Source organism: Saimiri boliviensis, chromosome 5 (assembly GCF_048565385.1).
Source record: "Saimiri boliviensis isolate mSaiBol1 chromosome 5, mSaiBol1.pri, whole genome shotgun sequence".
Classification (NCBI taxonomy): domain Eukaryota; kingdom Metazoa; phylum Chordata; class Mammalia; order Primates; family Cebidae; genus Saimiri; species Saimiri boliviensis.
The window spans coordinates 128033939-128056830 of NC_133453.1; the positions used below are offsets into that span (position 1 = coordinate 128033939).

General features: G+C 37.4%; 1 protein-coding gene across 3 annotated transcripts in view; it reads right to left on the reverse strand.

Annotated features, from left to right (window-relative positions):
* The window catches only part of ADAMTSL3 (ADAMTS like 3), a 335335-nt gene that overhangs the window by 202044 nt on the left and 110399 nt on the right, over positions 1 to 22892 (reverse strand). The window lies entirely within an intron of this gene.

Genomic DNA, 22892 nt, shown 5'->3' on the forward strand with positions numbered 1-22892 from the left:
TTCTACTGCATCTACATACAACCGTTTGCTTATTCATTCACCAGCTAGATATTTGAGTTGTTTTCAGTTTTGGGTAAGTATGAAAAAGTGCTATAAACATTCATATACAGGTTTTATGTTAACAAAGTTTTTCATTTCTCTTGTGTAAATACCTAGAGTTGGGATTTCTGAGTCCACTCTTTTTTCTATAACATAAAAATTATTTGGTAAACATTTTTAGATTTTCATTTCTGTCCATAGATACAATGCATATTTAGAAGCGTAAGACAAATCCCAGTCCTTTCATAATATGAATGTTTCACGTATGAGTTTTTAACTCTGGGCTAAATATTACTTATTGGTTGGATATATGGCTGGCATGTGATTAAACCTTTGCTTTTCATACAGGAAAGGCAATGCTGCTTGATATGTTATTACTTCATACATGATACTATTTCCTCAAAGCTGTAAACATACTTCGTTGACCTCTGATATTTAGACTTGCAGAGGAGAAATCTGATTTTTATTATTTTCCTCATGTGCTTTATGTTTCTGCCCGAAAGCTTACAGTTCTTTTTTTTGTTAGTATTTGACATGAAAGTTAAGTTATAATCAGGTTGTATCCAAGTCATGTGTTTCATCAGTCTTTACAGAAAACGTTGAGCCTTTTTGAATGGAGTACTCAAGGTCTTTATTTACAATGCTGCTGATTACTCTCAGACTATGATTTTGATTACTGCTCTTGTTTCATAAATGCTTATAATTCTGAGGTTGGAGCTCCCTCTCTCTGCATCTATTGTCTCTTCATTGATCCATCTATGATTTTCTCTTATATATATCTCATTTTGTTGACCTTTTCTTGTGCTTATAAGAAATCTGCCACAGATATTCCTCCATACTACTAATTTTCTGTAGTGGTTATTTTGTATTTTATTGTGTCTGGTACACTTTCAATACTAACTTCCACTCTTTCTTTTGTAGTTTTCCCTCAAACTCTCCCTCCTCCATTTCCATTTCATCTTAAATGCTTAGGACAGCAGTTAACCATACAAGTGCTACACTCTGTCCTAACACTAACGGATCAAAGAGGGCGTCACCGGCTTTCTGTTCCAGCTGCAACTTGTATTCCTTGTCTCCTCATATCTTGTGTTTTTGAGGTGGTACAATCACTAATTAGATTTAGAAGGCTTTGGGAGAAGGACATTTTGGAGTGAAAAGAACAGCATTATAGCTGCCTCCAAAAGCATTACCTAACTTGTAGTTAAATCGTATCTAGGTAGATGTGTCTTCTGATTTGTGGTTCAGGACATCTTCACAGATTATCACAATGGATTGACTGTGTCTTAATATTTTGTAACACTGCATATTTACGTTTTAAAAATTTTGTCACAGGTATTTTATTCTTATATTTATTAAAATCTTGATAAGAGTACATCAAATTTTAAATATCCAAGCAGCACCAAACTGGGAGGCTGGTAGAAAAAAATGTATTCGGGTGGATAAATCTTTCTCTTGGTCAAGGGGAAATGACTCCATTCTACTGGGAAACAAAAGCTGTGCCTATGGAAAAGGTCGTTCACTTACATGACTTACTTTGTTTTGCTTTTTATGTATGAACAAAACAAGAAAATAAATAATAGGAAAAGTAAAGGAGCAATTGCAATTACTCTGCTCATTTTTGGAAAGACCCCAGTTGAGGAAAATTGATCAGGGAAGTGATCATCAAAAAGCTTTTTGTACCATGCTGACTTGAAGCTCTAAAAAGCTTTTGATGCTAATTTCAAGGGAACAAGCAAATTAGAGAGACACAGGTTTTAAAAAATTTGAATTGATGGGAATACTGGAATACAAAAATGGTTGAAACTTATACAAATGGCATCTTCTTTAAAAAAATTTCAGAAATAATTTTTCAGATGCACTTTTAGTAGTTGCCTAATTTTAGCTATTTATATTTTTTAAAAGTTGTTGTAAAAAGAAACTTAAAACTAAAAGGTAAGGAAAGAATATATCAAAGGTATCTCATGGCTGTGTCTCAGGCCTTCAGTGTAGACCATGGGTATAGTTATGGTCTACACTCCCTTGTCACCCGCTATACCCTAATTTTAAGTTGACTTTCCAGGAGTCACTAACTTGCATCTTGAGTGTTGAGCCTGAAAATGTAAGCCAAAAAAGTATATACATCTCTACTACAAATCCCACTACAATTGCAGCATGTTGATATGAAAAAGAGAGCACTTTATGTCGTGAATTTTCAAAACATAATGCACCATTCTGGACTCATTCTTCCTTCAACAATGTCTTATGGTGAGCCTACTATGTACCAGGATATGGATATAAAGATTCAGGGAGATTACTTTTCAATTTCCTTTATAAGTCAGTAGCAAGGTTTTTCTTTTTAAACCCAACCACCTGGCTATCATTTTTAACATTCTATTTTACTTTGTCCAACCTAATACACAGTAAACCCAGTGACTGGCCTCTATTGATGTGGCTTGCTTTGGTTACAATTTAGTATGAAAATGAATGACTACTTTATGAAACAGGCATAAAATGAAATGCAAGTTATTTTAAAGTTAAGGACATTGGAATCCTAATTCCCCAAGCAGGAGCCTGCCAGCTTATTCTGGAATAATTCCTTTGAGCCAAAGCATCTAAACTGCAGAAATATTACTTGCAAGTTTTTAATTTCATTGTAATTAGTATATGCAAGAGCTAATGGTTATCAGGAGTATTTGAAAATTCAAGCATCATTTCACAATTATGTATTTTCTATCCATTACAACATTCATAACACCCTGAAACTAAAGAGTTTTGAAGTCATAAATTTATGAATATATAAAAAACATATGTTGATTCCACATGAGGATATATTAAAAACATTAATAATATTTCCCTGGAGTTCACAGCACTATAATTTATTATATTCATTTGATGATATATTGACTCAAATACTGGTGTCATAAAGACTGAGAAGTATGTGTTTTGAAGAATAAAAATATATTAATTTTTAAAATAGTAGTTAACTTAAAGCTGTGTTTCCCATGATTGGCACTTAACTAGAATATCAAATTACACACTTCTGCAAAAGAAAGAGACATTCTGGCTGGCATATGGTTTGCAGTGCAAAAGAACTGACTGTTTAAAGTAATCAAATTCTGAAATAACTTTATCCAGAAGAAATATATGAGCAAAATAGCTACATTTGCTATTTTCCTAAATCATGAATGCCCTAAATCATGAATCTGAAGGAGCACACTGATAAAAGAGAAGGCACTGAAATGCTTTCTAAAGCTTTGGGATGGCTTTCAGTTTGGTTTCATGTGTAATCACCTCCATATTCCTCTTCCAAGAAAAACTGACCACAAGCATTCAATATTTATGAAGACTCAATAAGTCTCTAAGGCAGTTCAAGGATAAAGAGACCTGATAAGCATTCCAAGGGAAGTAGGTTTCCTTCTTAAAAATCTCAGAGTACTTCCAAAAAGACAGTGAAAGTTCTTAACATGGGAATGGGCCAGAAATGATTAAGGTTTGCAGCTGCCTAAAATGTGGGGAGCAGGAATGAGTGAATTATTAAAGAACTTGCTACCAAGCTTTCAAATTAATCTAATTTCATTATAGGCAAAAAGTGATGTTGCTGTCCCTGTTTCTTAGACATGGAAAAAGTGGGCGTGCCACAGGCTTGACCCCATGCCAGGAACCAAGCTGGGAGAGCACATGTAATGCCATGTACTTACCTTACTTCTGAACCCCCACAGAACACATTATTCTCTCAATTTATGCACATATGTTTACAAACACATATATACGCATTTGATTTAGGATATTTTCTACCCTCAGATAACTGTTTAAATTACATAAGCTCCAGGAGCAGGCAAATTTGGAAATTCTCAGGCCTAAAAGCAAATTTCAGAATGTAGGCTAAGGTTTGTATAGAAACAGACTAAAGAATGATATATTAGTCCTAAGAAATGAAAAAGTTAAACAAATACCACATCAGAAATGGGAGCGGGAACTGAGTACATGGAATCATATTGTACAAAAAACCTTCTGCAGTTTGATTTTTTTTCTTTCTCTGAAAACTGTTTTTGAGAATGTCCATGTTAACAGATATAATTCTGTAATTCTAATTCATTCACTTTGAGATCTGTAAGAATCTCAGTTATAAATATACCAAAATTTATTTATCAATTCTCTTTACTCTTCATTGATCAATTTTCCTAAATGTTGATGAAGATTTTGTTCCAAATCTTCATTTGGAAGTTGGTTTCAAATTTTAAACTGCATCCACAGCTCTGCAATGAGCAATCTTATACTGTCATGTAAGGCATATTTGTATATTTCTCTGGGATATATACCTGAGTGGGGTTGTTCTGTTGTGGGTGTTTATAGCATCACTATTTCCAGATATTGACAAATTGCTCTCTAACACGGACAAACCAATTTTCACCCTCGTTACAGGTACAGGAAGTTTCTTATTTTTATACATCTAAGTTAAGAGTTGACATTTTAAAACTTTTTAATTTTTCCCCAATATGAAGAATGTGAAATATCTCATTTCATATCTTTTTCTTTTCTTTTGGGGGGAGATAGAGTCTCCATGACCCAGGCTGGTGTGCAGTAGTACAATCTTGGCTCACTGCAACCTCCACCTCCTGGGCTCAAGTGACTCTTGTAGCTCAGCCTTCCAAGTAGCTGGGATTGTAGGCATGTGCCAGCACTCCAGGATAATTTTGGTATTTTTAGAAATGTGGATTTATCATGCTGGTCTCGAACGCCTGACCTCAAGTGATCCTCCCACCGCAGCCTCCCAAAGTCCTGGGATTACAGGTGTGAGCCACCATGCCCAGTCTCATTTCATATGCTTTTGCAGTTGTTAGTGAAATTATTTTCTTTTTTTTTTTTTTTTACTATACAGATTCACCTTCTGTGAATTGCCTGTTCATAGCCTTTGCCCACTTTTCTACCAGGCTCTTTTGCTTCTATTTTATTGTTAAGTAGAAGTTACTTAAAAATTTCAAATACTAGTCCTCTACTGGTTATATTCATTGTCAAGATTTTCTCCCACTCTATGGCTTGACTTTACTTAAGGTTTGTATTTTTGTGATACAGATGTATATTTTTATTGTGCTTGCATTTATCTATATTTTCCTTTGTAACACAAACTTTTTGTATCTTAGGGAATATTTCACTATCCAGAAATCACAAAGATATTCTTCTGTATTTCTTTCTAAATATTTCCAAACATTGCTTTTTATAAATAGAGATTAATGCATTTGGAATTTATTCATTACATGAATTGATATGTTCTGATATTTTCCTTTGACTATTGATAACCATATATGAGCACCATGTAATGAACGTCCCTCTTTCAGTACTGATTTACAGGGTCAGTTTCAATATATACTAAACTTCCACATATGCATATTTGTTTCTGGGCTCTCAATTTTGCTGCATTTGCTATTCCTGCCTATGCTATTACTATAGTTAAATGAAACAATCGTCTGGGCAAGTCCATTATTTTGTTTTCAAAATAATAATAATTATTATTATTGTTTTGAGATGGAGTCTCGCTCTGTCACCCAGGCTGGAGTGCAGTGGCACAATCTTGGCTCACTGTGCCTCTCAGTTTCAACCAATTCTACTGCCTCAGTCTCCTGAGTAGCTGGGATTACAGGTGTGCACCACCATGCCTGGCTAATTTTTGTGTTTTTAGCAGAGACGGAGTTTCACCATGTTGGTCAGGCTGGTCTCGAACTCCTGACCTCGTGATCCACCCATCTTGGCCTCCCAAAGTCTGGGATTACAGGTGAGCCACCATGCCCAGCCCCTTTTCCCCAAAATTATTTTCATTTCTTTGCACTTCTATATGATACTTAGAACTGAAATTATGCTAATAGAATAACATAGAAAAAACTGGCATGTTTATGATGTTGAGATTTCTTATCTATGAACATATTATATTTTTTCTTTTATTTAGGTAAGCTTCTAAATATTCCATAGAGGTCTTACACATTTTTTATTGAATTTATTACAACAAATCATATATTTTGTTAGTAGTACCTTTTGAAATTTTGCTTTCAAGTTTTTGCTACTGTGTAAGAGCAGTTATTTGTGCATTGTTTCCAGTAATCTTTAATGAATTATTTTATTAGTTTTACTATTTTATGTATAAGTAGTCCTGAATTTTTCTATCTGCATAATTTAATAGTCTCTGAATAGTGATAGTTATTCTATTTTTTTCTAATCCTTCCATTTAATTTTTTTTCTAGCCTTACTACACTGACGAGGACCTCAAATACAATAATGAATATGAACAACGACAGTGGGCCTTCTTATCTCACACATAATGTTAAGGAGAATATGGTAACATTTTCCCATAAAGATTATCTGGTGCTTACTCCTGTTAAGTATCTCCTTGTGTGTTGCGTATTTTAGGATTGCAAGTTTGTCATAAGCAGAGTTCTATTAATTCTATGCAGCTGGTTGGTGGCCTGACTCTCAGATCTTTCATTGCTGCTATAACTTCAAGGATATCACAGGTGACAAGATCACTTTCTATATTAATTTCCCACCTAAATGTTTCCATGATCATTTAGGATATATGGGATTACAGGTGTGAGTCACCACGCCCAGTCTCATTTCACATATAATAAGTTTAAGCCAATATATATGCACTTCCAAATTTTGGGAGAACAGATCCACTGTTCCAACATGGAATTTTTTTTTCATATGGGATTAAGACTAAGATATTTAAATTCCCTGTTCTGGTGTGTGGACTTTTCCCCCCTAGTTCTGTTTATTAGGTGTCTGGATCTCAAGGGTCTTGTTTTTATCTTAGGGTTGCAGTTCTGCACAGAATCAGTTACGCACTTACTAGTTTGGCATTCAGTTTCCTCTTTGCTTTTTGGCCCCATGGACTTCTCTTAATGTCTTGTAGATTCAACTTTAGTGTTTTTTCTTGTTGTTTTAATGTATGTCCTATTTTGCCTGGCATTTCTAGTTTTGTTTTGTTTTTTTGTAATTAAATTAAATCTTCTATTTAAAATAACTGTAAATCGGCTGGGTGTGGTGGCTCACACCTGTAATCCCAGCACTTTGGGAGGAGAAGGCGGGTGGATCACTTGAGGTCAGGAGTTCAAGGCCAGCCTGGACAACTTGGTGAGACCCCATCTCTACTAAAAGTACAAAAAATTAGCTGGGTGTGGTGGTGTGTGCCTGTAGTCTCAGGTACAGGTGGCTGAAGTGGGAGAATTGCTTGAACCTGGGTGGCAGAGGTTGTAGTGAGCTGAGATAATGCCACTGCACTCCAGCCTGGGCTACAGAGCAAGACTTGTCTCAAAAATATATATAATAAATATAAAATAATTTTAAATCACATGCATTTGTAGGAAAATAGTAAAAAGAGATTCCATGGATCCCTCAATGGTAACATCTTGTAAAACTCTAGCACAAGAATACAACTAGGAGATTGATATAAATACATGTACAGAACATTTCTATCATCATAAGGATCCTGCAACTTGCCTTTTATAGCTGCATCTCCTCCCCTCCCACTCTATCATCTTCCTAACACCTAGCAAATACTATTCTCCATTTCTATAATTTTTGTCATTTCAAGAATATTACATAAGTGAAATCATATAGTATGTAAGCTTCGGAGATTGAAATTTTTTATAACTTCATTATAATTCTCTGGTGATTCATCCAGATTGTTGTATTTACCAATGGTTTGTTTCCTTTTACTGCTGTGCAGCATTCCCTGGTATAGATGTAACATCATTTTGTTTAATTATTCACAAACTAAAGGGCACTGGGGGGTTGTTTCCACCTTTTGGCCACTGTGAGTAAAGCTGGTATAAACATCCATGCACAGGTTTTATTGTGAACCTTAGTCTTCCTTTATCTGAGAAAAGTGCCCAGGAATGCAATTGCTGAGTTGCATGGTAGTTGCATGTTTACTTTTTAAAAGAAACTGCCTATTTTCCAGAATGGCTATATCATTTTACATTCTCACAACCTATGTATGAGTAGGTTGTGCATCCTTGCCAGTATTTCATGTTGTGAACTTTTAAAAAGCTATTCTGATAGGTAGGTAATGATATCTTACTGTAGTTTTAATTTGCATTTCCTTAATAGCCAGTAGTGTTGAACATATTTTTATGTGCTTATTTTCCATCTGTGTATTCTCTTGGGTAAAACATCCACTCATGTCCTTTGTTCATTTTCTAATTAGATTGTTTGATTTTTAATTGTTGACATTTAAGAGTTCTTAACAGAGATACTAGTTTGTTAGGTGATTTTCAAATATTTTCTCCTGTTAATCTCATTTGTTTATTCCTCTGCCAATACCACTGTTCTCATTACTGCAGCCATATAATATGTCTTGATACTAAGTAAGCTGATTCCTCCCACTATATTCTTTTAAAATAGCTTTTAAAAATCAACAGATACACACCCATAATCCCAGCACTTTGGGAGGCCAAGGCAGGCAGATCACTTGAATTCAGCAGTTCAAGACCAGTCTGTCCAACATGGTGAAACCCCGTCTCTACTAAAAATACAAAAATTAGCCAGGCGTGGTGGCCAGCACCTGTAATCCCAGCTACTCGGGAGGCAGAGGCAGGAGAATCACCTGAACCTGGGAGGTGCAGGTTGCAGTGAGCAGAGAGATTGCGCCACTGCACTCCAGCCTGGGCAACAAAGCGAGACTTCACCTCAAACAACAACAACAAAACACCAACAGATAATACATACGTATTCCTCGTGTACAGAATGATGTTTTAAAGTATCTATACGTTGCAGAACAACTAAATCAAACTAATTAACAAGCCATTATCTCACAGAGGTATCATTTTTGTGGTGATAATACTTAACATCCACTCTCAGCATTTTTCAATAATATATTGTGATTAACTGCAACGACACTGTTGCACTACAGATTTGTTAGACTTAATCCTCTTACCTAACTGAAATTTTGTATCCTTCCACCAACATCTTCGCAACTCCTCTCCTCAGCCTCCCTAACCCCTGGCAACTGCCTTTCTACTCTCTTTTTCTATGAGGTCAACTTTTTTATTTTCTACATATGAGTGAGGTTATGTGGTCTTTGCCTTCCTGTGCCTAACTTACACCACTTAAAATACTGTCTTCCATGTTCATCCAGTTTGTCACAAATAATAGGATTTTCTTCATTTTTCATGGCTGAAGAGTATTGTACTATGTATATATACCATTTTCTTTGTCCATTCATTCACTGATGGATACTTAGTTGTTGCCATACCTTGGCTGTTGTGAATACACTGCAACAAACATGGAAGCATAAACATGGAAACTCTTCAACATCTTCATTTCATTTCCTTTGGATATATATCCATTAGTGAGACTGCTGGATCATCTCTTTCTTTTTTGGGGGGGGACAGTCTCACTCTGTTGCCCAGACTGGTATGCAGTAGCACAATCTTGGCTCACTGCAACCTCTGCCTCCCAGGTTCAAGTGATTCTCCTGCCTCAGCCTCCTGAGTAGCTGGGGTTACAGGCATGCACCACCACACCCGGCTAATTTTTGTATTTTTAGTAAGGATGGGGTTTTGCCATGTTGGCCAGGCTGATCTTGAACTCCTGACCTCAGCTGATCCATCCGCCTCAGCCTCCCAAAGTGCTGGGATTACAGGCATGAGCCACTGTGCCCAGCTGTTACCTCTATTTTTAATAACTTAAGGAACGTCTATACTGTTTTTCATAGCAGCTGTAGCAGTTTACATTCTTGCCAACAGGGTGCAAAGGTTCCCTTTTCTCTGCATCCTTGCCAATGCTTGTTGTCTTTTGTCTTTTTGATAATAGACATCCTAACAGGTGTGAAATAATATCTCATTGTAATTGAGGTTGTATTTCCCTGATAATTACTGATGTTGAGCATTTTTTCCTCTATCTTTTGGCCATTATATATCATTTAAGAAATGTCTATTTAGGTCCTATGTCCATTTGTAAATCAGGTTATTTTTTTCTTGCTACTGAGTTTCATTTGTCATATATTTTGGATATTAACCCCACGGCAGATGCATAGCTTGCAAATGCTTTCTCCCATTCTGTAGGTTATCCCTTGACTCTGTTATTGTTTCCTTTGTTGTACAGAAGCATTTTGGTTTGACGTAATCCCATTTGTCCATATTTTTCTGTGCTTTGGAGGGTCATGTGTGAAATAATCATTTCCCAGACAAATGTCATGGAGTTTCTCTCCTTTGTTTCTTCTAGATGTTAAGCTTCTTACATTTTAATATTGAATCCATTTTTAGTTGATTTTCCTATATGGTATGAAATAGAGAGGTCTAATTTCATTCTTCTTCAGGTGGATATCTACTTTTCCCAACACCATTTATTAAAGAGACTGTCTTTTCCCCCTCTGTGTTCTTGACACCTTTATAAAAAATAGCTCTCTTTTTTGTTCCATTGGACAACTTGTCTCTTTTGATGCCATTACCATTCTGTTTTGCTTACTACAGCTTTGTAGCATACTCTGAAGTCAGGTAGTATAATGTCTTCAGATTTGTTCTTTTTGATCAAGATTACTTAAGTTATTTGGGGTCTTCCATGGTTCCATACAAATTTTAGGATTTTTTTTTCTATTTCTGTGAAGAATGTCATTGGGATTTTGATAAACATTACATTGAATAGGCCGGGCATGGTGGCTCAAGCCTGTAAGCCCAGCACTTTGGAAGGCCAAGGTGGGTGGATCACGAGGTCAAGAGATCGAGACCAATCTGGTCAACATGGTGAAACCCCATCTCTATTAAAAATACAAAAAAGTAGCTGGGCATGGTGGCACGTGCCTGTAATCCCAGCTACTCAGGAGGCTGAGGCAGGAGAATTGCCTGAACCCAGGAGGCGGGGGTTGCGGTGAGCCGAGATCGCACCATTGCACTCCAGCCTGGGTAACAAGAGCGAAACTCCGTCTCAAAAAAAAAAAAAAAAGATTACATTGAATAAAGATTACATAGATTATTTTAGGTAGCATCAACATTTTAATATTAATTTTTCCAATCTATGAATGTGGAATATTGTTCCATTTATTTGTGTCTTAATTTCTTTCATCTGTGTTTTACAGTTTTCATGGTAGAGCTCTTTCACCTCCTTTGCTAAATGCATTCCTAGGTATTTTATTAGGGTTTTTGTAGCTACTGTCAATCAGGTTGCTTTACTTTTCAGATAGTTTACTATTAGTGTATAGAAATGCTACTGGTTTTTTAAGTTGATTTTGTATCCTACAACTTTACTAAGTTTTTTAATTAGTTCTAACAGTTTTTTTAGTGGAGTCTTTAAGGTTTTCTATATACAAGATCATTGTCATTTGCAAAGAGGGACAATTTAACACTTTTCTTTCCTATTTGGATGCCTTTTCTTTTTCTTGCCTAACTCTTTTTTAAAAATTTGACCAAAAGTTGGTTTTATCTGAAAAAAGTATGGCTACCTTTGCTCTCTTTTGGTTTCCGTTTTCATGGAGTATCACTTTCCATCCCTTCACTTTCAGTCTAAGTGTGTGTCCTTCAGATGAAGTGAGTGTCCTATAGGAAGCGTATAGCTGGGTCTTGTTTATTTTAATCTATTCAGCCACTGTATGTCTTTTGATTGGAGAACTTAATCTATTTAAGGTCATTGTTGATAGAAAACGACTTACTATTGTCATTTTAAACATTGTTTTCTAGTTGTTTTGTAGATCCTTTGTTCCTTTCTTCCATTCTTGCTGCCTTCTTTTGTGGTTGAGTACTTTTCTCTAGTGGTATATTTTGATTCCTTGCATTGTTATTTTTGTGTATCTCCCATAGGCTTTTGCTTTGTGTTTACAATGAGGCTTACATAAAATATCTTACAGTTATAACAGATTATGTTAAGCTAATAACAACTTAATAGCAATGATCCCAGGCTTCAGTGCTGGGCTTCTTGAGGTTAGAGTGATATGACATAGATAATGTAAAACTCTCCTTCCTACTCACTCTTCAAAGCTTTTCTTTTCTTATTATTGTGCTGCAACCAGGTGCTGTGAGTCTCACCTGGTTTCCTTAGCTCTGGCAAAGGTATTTTCATGTGTGGGAAACAGTTGTTGAAATTAATGTTCTCAGTGGTGAGGAAATCACTGGAGAGTCTCATTTCATGATCTGCCTCTACCCCTTTCCCTTATTTTTTTCCAACACATTTTGGCTATTTCAGGGCCTATGGCTTTCCATATAAATTTTATAATAACTTCATTTATATTTACCAAAAAATATTGTTGAAATTTTTAAGAGAAATTGGGTTAAACCTACAAATGAATTGGGGGTTAATTGATATTTTGACCATGTTGAGTCTCCCAATCCATGAACACAGCATATCTCTCCATTTACTTAAATCTTTAAAAAAATTTCTTTCATCAGCACTTTTTGCAGTATTAGGCATACAAGTCCTATACATGTTCTGTTAAATTTACACCTTAGTATTTAATTTTTTTGAGTGATAAATGGCATTGTGTTTTGTTTTTTTTTTTTTTTTTTTTTGGAGACAGAGTCTTGCTCTGTCACAAGATGCCAGGCTGGAGTGCAGTGGCGCAATCTCGGCTCACTGCAACCTCCGCCTCCCACGTTCAAGCAATTCTACTGCCTCAGCCTCCCAGGTAGCTGGGACTACAGGAGCACACCACCATGCCCAGCTAGTTTTTGTATTTTTTAGTAGAGACAGGGTTTCACCATGTTGGCCTGGTTGGTCTCAATCTCTTGACCTCGTGATCCACCTGCCTCGGCCTCCCAAAGTGCTGGAATTACAGGCGTGAGCCATCGCCCGTAATTTTTGTAAATTTTGTTATCCATGTGGTCATCACTAGTAAGAGGAATACATCTGATGTCTATATTTTTATTTTGTATCCAGGACCTTGCTGAACTCACTTTTTAGTTTTAGAACTTATCTTGTAGATTCCTTGGGATTTTCTACATAGACAAAAATGTCATCTGCAAACAAAGACACTTTTTTCTTCTCCTATGAGTAAGAGTGGTGAGACAGACACCCTTGCCTTATTCTATACCTTAGGGGGAAAGTATTCAGTCTTTCACTGTCAATTAAAATAAACAATATTAGTTAAAGGTTTTTAAATTTTTTCTCAAGTTGATATCTGTTTCTATTTTTCTGAGAGTTCCTCATCATGAATTGGTGACTCTGTCAAATATTTTTTCTGTATCAGTTGATAAGCTCCTATACAGTTTTACTTCCTTAGCCTATTAATTGGCTGGATTATATTGATTGACTTTCAAATACGAAAAGAGCCTTACATCCCTGTAATAAACCCCATTTGGTTATGGTGTGTAATTCCTCTTATATATTTCTTAGTACTTTTGACAAGATTTTATCATTAATTTTTACTTCTATGTTCATGAGATATATTGGTTTGTTGTTTTCTTCTTTTTATAGTCTTTGTATGGTTTGGTATCAAAGTCATAGCAGATTCATAAAATGAATTGGGAAATATTCCTTCTCTTCTGTTTTCTGGAAGAAACTTTATGGAATTGGTGTAAATTCTCCTCTAAATGCTTGGTAGAATTTGCCAGTGAAACCATCTGGGCCTGAAGATTGAGGGAGAGTTTTTATATTATAAAATCAATTTTCATAACAATTATGGAGTTAAATTACTTATTTCATATAAGGATATCTTTTGATTTCTCAGACCAAAAAGAAAGGTAAACTCTTAAGACGGCAGTGGGAAATTTCCAGAAAGAACTCAACTAGCTCTGAAGAGCTCACAAAAGACTCCAGAAGTGGTAAATCAGATACTTTTGAAAGTGGGATGAAGTTGGGGTCCAAACAGTGTAACTGATTGAAAGTCTGTTTAAAAAGAGGTTAAGCTCCCAGCTGACCTCCCGTACTTTGGCATGACTGTGTGTTATAATCTAAAGAGGGTAAAACAGCAAGTTTCTGGACCAAGAGATAACTGGGTACAATTAAGGGCAAGAGTACTATACTGAAAACACAGATTAAATACAAATGAATGTATTTAATGCTGAGATCCCAGCTTTCTGTTTCACTTAGTTCCTAAAATATTGGATTCAGAAGCACCTTCTCTGGGAAATCAAAGCACTTCAAAATAGAACACCTACAGACATCATCAGGTAATCAGATGTATCAGCCACATCTCCCTCCAGTGAAGCTCACATCTCCTTTCCTTAAACTTGAATAAACAAACAAGGATCACCAGGAATCTTAGAAAGATTTCTAACTTTAAATACAGTGACAAAAAAAAAAATTAAAAGAAAACAGCAATTTGGGAGGAAATGAGACTATGCAAGGTAAAAAAAATTTTCCTCCCAAGTGTCTAATCATACGCTCAGAGATGAAACAGAAGATACTGCATCTGGGAACCAGGGACAGAATTCTATTCCTAAAAATTCAAGGAACAAAAAATAACTCAGGAAAAAATATGTGTATAGAAAGAGATAAAATACTTCGGAAGAGAGTTGAAAAACAAATTTAGATAAATGTTCTGTAAGGCAGGGCAAATGAACAAAGAGAAAACTGGAAGATCTAATATCTGATAATGGGAGTTTCAACATAATAGAGGAACACAGCTGGGCACGGTGGCTCATGCCTGTAATCCCAGCACTTTGGGAGGCTGAGGCACGCAGATCACCTGAGGTCAGAAGTTCAAGACCAGCCTGGCCAACATGGTGAACAAAAATACAAAAATTTGGCTCTACCAAAAAAAAAAAAAAAATTAGCCAGGCATGGTGGCAGGTTTCTGTAGTCCCAGCTACCCAGGAGGCAGAGGCTGCGGTGAGCCAAGGTCAAGCCACTGCACTCTAGCATGGGTGACAAGAGCAAGACTCCATCTCAAAAACTAAAATAATTTTTAAAAAGAGAAAAGAAAATAGAGGAAAATGAATAGAAAAAATCATCAAGGAAATGGTATTTCAGAACTGGAAGGAATGTTTTTATAGTGAAGGACACTCTAAGTGTCCAATATGATGAATGAAAATATACCCACACCAAGGCATGTTATGAAATTTCAGAACACTGGGAGGAAATGTATGCTTCTACATGCATCCAGAGAGGAGGAAAAAGGAGCAGGAAATCCAGATGCCTTCAGATTTCTCAGTAACATTACTTGATGTTAGAAGATGGTGAAGCAAAGCCTTCAAATTTCTGACGGAAAATCATTGCTACATAATTATATACGTGGAAAAATCATCATTCAAGTTTGAGAAGAAAATAAAGATCTTTTCAGATAAGCAGGAAGCTTCTGGAGAATGTACCCATAAAAATGAGGAGGAAGAAGAAAGGTGATGAGGAAACAGGCGATCTAACACAGGAAAGAGGTAAATGACCTTCCCAGGATGACAGAAAAATGAGATTCCAAGATGCCTCCTGAATTTCTTGTTAGACAGCAAGTAGTTCAGCTAAAGGCTGTTAAGAATTCTCCAGGAGAAGGGTCTAAAAGAAGATGAAAATGAATGAAAATTAGAAAAGTGAATGAAATTAGTGAAGTGAAAATTACAATTGTCACTTAGTGAAATTTCTATAAACAGTGAACACTTAGTGAGTTAGTGATCAACATGTAAACGCTAAGAAAACGAGCAAACAAAAAAGCAAGGCAATTATTGACTCCAGTGGAAAAAATACTCAAGAAAGGAAAAATAATTGTAGTATATTATATGACATAGCTGTGAACAGTAAAAAGGCATAATTTAATAATATGTCTTTATAATAATAATGTCTTCATAATTTAATGAAGGCATTAATAATATGCCTTTATAATAATTTGAGCACTGCATACTGGCCCAGCCAAAGTTATATAAACTCTGGGGTATGGGACTGAAAGACAGACTGAAGGGAGAGGTTGAGAAAGGATAAAGGGAAGGGGGAGGAGGAGAGAGAAAAGAAGAGAAAGGATCAGCAGTTGTGAAAGATGGTTAAATCTTCATCTTCTCTAGTATGATTCTAATGAGTAATGCCTACAACTGAAAGACCAAGAAGCAGGAATATAAACATGCCATTTAGAAGCTTGGATAAAATACCAAGAGAGTCAGATAGAATCATTAACAGTAGTTGACCCTGCTGAGGAAGTGGGAGGAAGGGAATAGAGAGACTGTTGTTTTTCACCTCAAGCCTACATGAGTCATTTGCTCTTTAAACTATATATATGTATATTGTTGAAAAAAAATGATGTTTTTAAATATTTGTTAAAAGTCCATATTCCCCACCATAGCTTTCAATATTCTTCACAGAATTACCCATCCTTATCTATCCCACAGACCCATACTATATTCATGCAGCTTTTTTATCAACCCCAAAATTCATTACTTCATTTTTCTATTAATTTATGGAATAAAATACATTCAACTTATACCATACATCGATAATAATGTTGGGCACATGATAAAGAGATGAATGACACCATCTACGCCACCTAAAGTTTTGTCTCAATTGTAGAAACAGAAAAATAAAACAATACAGTGAAATAAACTCTCTCATAAAGGTATTCACAAGTTCCTATGGAAACATTAGAAGAGTTACCCCCTATCCTATAAAGGGTGAGAATTGAAGGAATGCAAAAGGAAGAATGAGGACTCAAGGGCATTGTTATGATCAACCATGTGTCAATCAGAAAAAGGAGAAAAGGATGGTTTAGGCAGAAAGAAGAGCATTGGGAAAAGATGCAAGGTGATAGTGAGTGCACACTCATTTATTTACTCCTTCAATAAATACTATTTGGGTCCTCATCATTTGTGAGAAACTATGTTAGATCTTGGGATGATGAAGTCATTCTCTGTTCTCTAAAAGAGGTCCTAATTTGCTAACGATTTTAGTGCTATAATGGGTGCAAGGAAGCACCAAACAGGAAGACCAAAGTTTAAGCAGTCAAGATGGGCTTTCTAAAAGAGCATGACCTTGAAGAATAAGAATTAGTCAGATAGCACACTAAAAATAGACACACAAACACACCAAAAAAAACCCCACAGGATAAAACACAGGTGGTTAAAACAATAGACACAAGAAAGGGGCAGGTTTCAAGTGAAGGAAAGAATGTTAGGTAATAAATAATGCCATATCAGTATTTAAAATGTCACTAGGTTGGGTACAAAAATATAGTCCAATAGAATGAATAAGATCTAGTGTTTGATAGCACAATAGGGTGATTACAGTCAACAGCCATTTATTGTACATTGTAAAACAACTAAGAGTATAATTGAAATACATATAACACAAAGAAATGATAGATCCTTGAAGTGATGAATACCCCATTTACCCTGCTGTGATTATTATACATTGCATGACTGTATCAAAATATCTCATGTACCACATAAATACACACACCTATGTACCCATAAAATTAAAAAATAAAAATAAACAAAGAACTCCACTAGAAGTCAATAGATGAGAAAAACGTTTAGGCCAGGTGCCATGGCTCATGCTTGTAATCCCAGAAGTTTGGGAGGCTGAGCTCTGTGGATCACTTGAGGTCAGAAGTTTTAGACCAGCCTGGCCAACATGGTGAAACCCCATCTATACTAAAAATACAAAAATTAGCTGGGCATGGTCATGCATGCCTGTAATCCCAGTTCTCTGGGAAGCTGAGATTGGCAGATCACTTTAGGTCTGGAGTTTGAGACCAGACTGGCCAACACGGTGAAACCCTATCTCTACTAAAAATACAAAAATTAGCCAGGCATGGTGGTGCACATTTGTAACTCCAGCTACTTGGGAGACTGAGGCAGGAGAATCACTTGAACCTGGGAGGAAGGGGTTGCAGTGAGCTGAGATCGCACCACTACACTCAAGTCGGGGTAACAGAGCGAGAATCTGTCTCCACAAAAGAAAAAAAAGTTCAAGCGAGAGAGAGCTTGAAAATCACCCCCACATACACAGGAAAAGAAAAAAAAAAGATTAAAGTAATTAAAGAAAACATGATAAATGTGGAAGACAGACAGAAGCTACTGGTGTTCATGAAGAAAAAGCCAGAACAAATGGGTAAGAACCAACAGTGAATGATATAATAGAAGAAAAATCTTCCTACCGTAAAGAAGAATCTAGATCTGTACCACAAAGTTGGTCACCATGTGGTAGGGGAGAAATATGACACTGACAGCTAGACATGGCCTTGTAAAACTCTTGAACTTGAGGGGAAAAAATAAAGAATCCTATGGGCAGACAGGCTATCTAAAAACTAGGTTATCTACAAAAGAACCAACTGGCCTGAGAGGTCTATAAGCAATACTGTAAACCAAGCTTTATGGAAAAGGAACTACCAATTCTTAAAAGGAAAAGATTGTATCTTAGGAATTTTTTAGTCGAATAAGCCATTCACTGATTATGTGTGAAAGCAAGAAAAAGGTATTTTCAGATATATAAGAACTCACAAAGTATAAGACCTACAACTTATTCCTGAAATTGAAAAGTCTATAAAATTTTGCTGCTTGAAGTGTGGTCCATGGACAGGCTACACTGACATCACCTGGGAATCTGCTAGAAATGAAATGTCTTGGGCCTCACTCCAGATCTACTGAATCAAAGTTTATATTTTAACAAGATCCCTAGGTGATTCATATGCACATTAAAATTCCAGAAGCACAGCTCAAAATATATCTCTGCCAATGAACCTATCATTCAACATGAAGAACAGAATGCTCAAAGGAAGAAATGGGGATTCAAAGCAGCAGACAGCTGACAATCAGCATTGAAATAATGTGTTCACACACAAACAATTAAGATAGATAATAAGCACTGAAATAATGCGTACAGATATTTCAACCTTGCTTTAGTATGAAAGAAAAGGTATAAAGAAACAAACTGCCAATAAACTAAAGATAAAATCCCAAATTCTACAATAAATCTAAGAAATTGGAATAAAGAAAAAAAAAAACCTAAGTAGTCAACATCTTACATAGGATAAATCAAAAGAAACTATTATTGGCAGAGATAGTTACAAAATAATTATTAAGGTGTGATCTTTAAATTTAATTATCAGTAAAATAAAAACAGGATATGTGTATAATTTCCAGATTCGCAGAGGTAAAATTTCAGGAAAATGGAGAGAGGCGGAAAAATTTTAAATGGAGAGAGGCAGAAAAATTTTAAATGGAGATGGTAATCTGAGGGCAAGGTGGTCATCTGTTGGAAAGAAGGCATTCTAGCTTTTTGAGTTGTCAGGGTTCTTGTGCTAATTATTTCTCATCTTTGTGGGCTTATCTTCCTTTAACCCTTGAAGTTGCTGACTTTTTACATATTTTTTTTTCTTTTATCCTATTTTTTTGATGGCCTTGAGGGTTTGCTTCTAGTATAAGGTGGATTCAGCCAACTGGCTTTCATTTCTGAAAGATTTTAGGGAGCCAATGCTTGGCTCCCAGCACCTGGACTGGATGTTCTAACTCTGGGGTACTTGTATTGGGCCCCAACTTTGTTCAATGGCTCCTTGATGTTAGGAATTCACTGCACTGGGGGGCCAAGGTGCTATTGGACTGCTGGCCATTAGACTCTGATGGCTGATGTCAGCCAAAGATTTCATAGCATGATGACAGTGGGATTCACCCTCATCTGCACATACCAGCAACAGCAGTAGTAGTGGCAGCTATGGCGGAGTGCTAGCAGGTACTTGGGGGCCTGCCTCCCTGCAGGCATTCACCACAGTGGTGGAGGCAATGCAGCTATGGGTGGGTGGGAGGCCCCTATTGGTGACTGTGTGTGCAGTCATGCTGAAGGTGGTGTTGGCTTGGGGGCAGGGCACTGGCAGGTGCAGGTGTGGGTGCTTTCTCTGTGCCCCAAAAGCAGGAGTGGTTGCTCAGGGCAGGGCAGGATCCACTGTTCTCTGCACAGTGTTAGTGCAGGATGGGATGCCGGCTGGCTCTGTGCCCACCAAGGGTCTGTCTGCAGGGGCCTGCCCATTCTGCTCACTCTCATCTAATTGTTCTCCAGGGCGCGGTGGCTCAAGCCCGTAATCCCAGCACTTTGGGAGGCCGACGCGGGTGGATCACGAGGTCGAAAGATCGAGACCATCCTGGTCAACATGGTGAAACCTCGTCTCTACTAAAAATACAAAAAAACTAGCTGGGCATGGTGGCACATGCCTGTAATCCCAGCTACTTAGGAGGCTGAGGCAGGAGAGTTGCCCGAGACCAGGAGGCAGAGGTTGTGGTGAGCCGAGATCGCGCCATTGCACTCCAGCCTGGGTAACAAGAGCGAAACTCCATCTCAAAAAAAAAAAAATTAATTAATTAAAAAAAGACTGTTTTCATTTCCTGCTCCAGGACATTTACATATGCTGCTCCTACTATCTGAATTTTTTTGGTCTCATAACTCTTCCCATCACGTAATTAATTTCTTCTTAGCAGTAAGTTCTCAGCATAAACATGCCCCAGCACAGAGGGCATCCCTGACCATTTTACGCATCTCCTTGACACAATTTTTAATTATAAATCATTTGATTGTTTACTTGTTTATTGTTTGTCTCCTTAGATGTAAGAGCCTTGAAGGCAGGATATGTGTTAGTTCAGTTCACTGCAGTTAAACTCCTTACCCACATCAAGGGAATTAAAAGGATCTGGAGCCAGAGACTTACGGGAAGAACTTCTGAAGATTTCATTGAAAAAGGTGTGCTGTGAGCCTCCCTCTCATTCTACACCATCAAGGAGAAGGGATGAGTGCTTCAGTCTGCTAACCCCAAATCAAGAGGAAGAAATTGTGAAGACACCACTTGAAGCGTTCAATATGTGTCATCTACAGTTGGTTGGTGTTTAATTCACACCTGAGAAATTTAAGGGCTGACAGAACAGCTGCAGCAGCCCATGTAAGCAGAGTAGGTGTTGCAGCCCTGGGTCCCTGAACTTCAAGAGTTTGTTTAGCAAACTTATGAGGGTTTCCTGCGAACCAGATGTGGGCACATGCATGAGTGCCAGCATGTGCTTGTCTTAGGAACTTGCCAGGGTGGCCACGAAGGGGTTAGCACATGTAAACAGGAAGAAGCTGGGGGTATGTCTAGCAGTCCAGAGCTGAGGAAAGAGCAATATTACCAAGACAAAGTGTTGTGAATAGCACATTTCAAGGGAATTGGAGGCAAGAAATCCCAAGGAATTTGGGAGGGCAAAGGCCATTTCTCAGAAAATCCATCAAAGTGCTTACAACAGCCAGCTGAAGACACTTGCCAAACAGAGAGCATCATACCTGCTCTCAACAATAAAGTCAACTAAGAACTCTCCCACTTCCCTTTCCTTTCCTCTTGCCCAAGTCTCCCCTTCTGAATAGGGGTGGAAAAGATGGAAGAGGTTCAGCAACTGCCCTGCCCTACCTGCAGCCTCTACCATCAGCAGCACGGGCCAGTTGGGAAAGAGAAGACAAAATCACAAGCATTCTGAAGACGTATCACTTGGCAAAATTATGTTCCGAGCAAAATCAAGGAAATTTTAAAAATGAACCAAATAATAAGTAAATATGTGAACATTCTAGTTGTAGGACAATAGTATAAAAGTGGTCATTCATGGTCCTTAATATATTCCTCTAAATTCTTTTTAACAAATGCAAGTACGTATAAAAAAATGCAAATAAATCCCATTCCTTTCCCACTCTATCCCTACCACTAACTGCAAATTATTTATACTCTTCAGACCTGAAGGTTAGAAAGAGACGCCAACGTTCTTCCTTCCGCACTTGTTTCTAGGTTGGGAAGCCCCCACTGTGATCCACGTGGCTGGCCAGCAGTGGGAAAGAACTTACCCTTGGGCCTGTATTCCCAGCAATTTGGGAAGCCAGTGGATCATTTAGGTCAGGAGTTCGAGACCAGCCTGGCCAACATGGTGAAACCCTGTCTCTACTAAAAATATGAAAATTAGCCAGGCGTGGCAGCAGGCACCTGTAATCCCAGCTACTTGGGAGGCTGAGGCAGGAGAATTGCTTGAACCTGGGAGGTGGAGGTTGCAGTGAGCCAAGATCGCACCACTGCACTCCAGCCTGGGCGACAGAGCGAGACTCTATTAACAACAACAAAAAAGCCCCTTCCCCTTGCTCACAGAATATAGCTTCCCTATTGCAGCCTCTTCGGCAGGATAAATATATCCGAATACAACATGATATCCCAATCATTCTTCCACACAGCATGACACAGAGTGCCAGGGCCCGTATCTCCTTACCGAGGTGAAAATATGGGGAAGCAGGCATACCACTTTGCCTTTGCAAGACTAATCCCTGGATTCAGTTCTACAATGCTTTATTGAAGCTTCCATGTCTGAGTTAGAATTCACCATGGGGGGATGTTACTATGGTGCCTCCAGCAGTCTTCTCATGCCTTCCTGGAGTAGACCAGTGAGTCTTTCTTCTCAAAGGCCACATGTACAATCTCTCATCTGCCCTGCTCTGTATTGTCTCAAGGAAACTGGAGGACATATTTGGTCACTGTTTAATGTATCATAAAACAGTGACCTCAATAAAATCCAAACTTGAGCCAAACTATGCTCTCCCTGCATTTCTACTCTGTATCTTGAAGCTAATTAGCAAAGGTCAATTTACCTTTTTCCTAACAATATCCTAAATCTGAAGATGGCTGCCATAATCTTGGAATTTTCTTTTGTACAAGACCAGCATGTCAGATTCCATCAATCTGGGGCTCTCTTACCTAAGAGCTGATGCAAACAGTCCCATAAAGAATTACCTTAAATTGTCTCAAAAACAGATAAGCACAGACTTGATACAAATTTAGAGGTTTTAAAAAATAAGCTGATTTTACATTTTGGCAAATGTTATTTAATATAAACATATCTAAACTGTGAAAACAGAATTTGCATGATGTTCTTAATCAATGGGCTGATCAGAGTAGACGAACAAGAACTGAATTAAGTTGCAGCAACCCAAGAGCAGAAATTAGAAGGCTTGACCTCTTGCCCCAACTCTTGACAACTTGAAACCAGTGACTTAAG